A 983-nucleotide genomic window follows, 5' to 3' on the forward strand; every position below is an offset into this window, starting at 1 on the left:
CCATCCATCCATCCATCCATCCATCCATCCATCCATCCATCCATCCATCCATCATCTCTTAATTGGTTTATTATTTATTCATTCATTTATTTATTTTTGTTTGTATTTAATCATCCAGATGACATTTCAGACTTGAAAGTCAGATATTCTGACCTCTGGGTACAACTGGAACACAGCACATCCCTGTGAGTTTGCAGTCAGGGAGTGACAGAGATTCTTATTACCATGGTGACCATAATAACAACTGGCTGCAGCTCAAGCATTTCTTTTGAGCTTGGTCTTTGTTCCACTGCTGTTACAGTTTACACCTAAAAAATGTCGACATTTTTACTTTTTAGATTATCACCAAAACTGTCCAACATTATTGGCCTTTAGAGAAGAAAATTAAAAGATGTTTGTTAAGATTTTTTGCTGAACCTTAAGGATTTCCCATGTAAATATCATTTCTTAATTTATTAACAGTGTTGTATAAAGTACGTCAGTACAAGTATCTTATCATAAAAGTACTTTGGTAAAAGCTGAAGTCTTCTCTAAAAATAATACTTGAGTAAAAGTCTTAAAGTATCTGATATTTTTTGTACTTAAGTATCAAAATTAAATTTTTGACACAAAATCTACTTAAGTATTAAAAGTACTGAGTAAAAGTGAGCAGTTAGATTTTCCAAAATGACATTTATTGGGAGGTGACTTCTCCCAAAAATATATTTTCTAACAGCGTGCAGCTGTGATGGGTTGTGTACAAGATAATAGTGTGTCAGAATGGTATATATTTATACTTCTCATCCAAACACAATTAAATTCACTCTATCCAGGAGACAGTATTTATCAGGATAGTATTTTTTAAGCAATAACAACTCAGAATAAAATAGGAGTAACTACTTTCTACTTCTTAGCCTCTCTGCACTGGCTCCCTGTGACTTTGAGGAGTCATTTTAAAATTTTAGTTTTAACTTTCAGAGCACTTCATGGTCAGGCCCCCAAAT

This window comes from Austrofundulus limnaeus, unplaced genomic scaffold (genome assembly GCF_001266775.1).
Source record: "Austrofundulus limnaeus strain Quisiro unplaced genomic scaffold, Austrofundulus_limnaeus-1.0 Scaffold761, whole genome shotgun sequence".
In the NCBI taxonomy this organism is placed as follows: domain Eukaryota; kingdom Metazoa; phylum Chordata; class Actinopteri; order Cyprinodontiformes; family Rivulidae; genus Austrofundulus; species Austrofundulus limnaeus.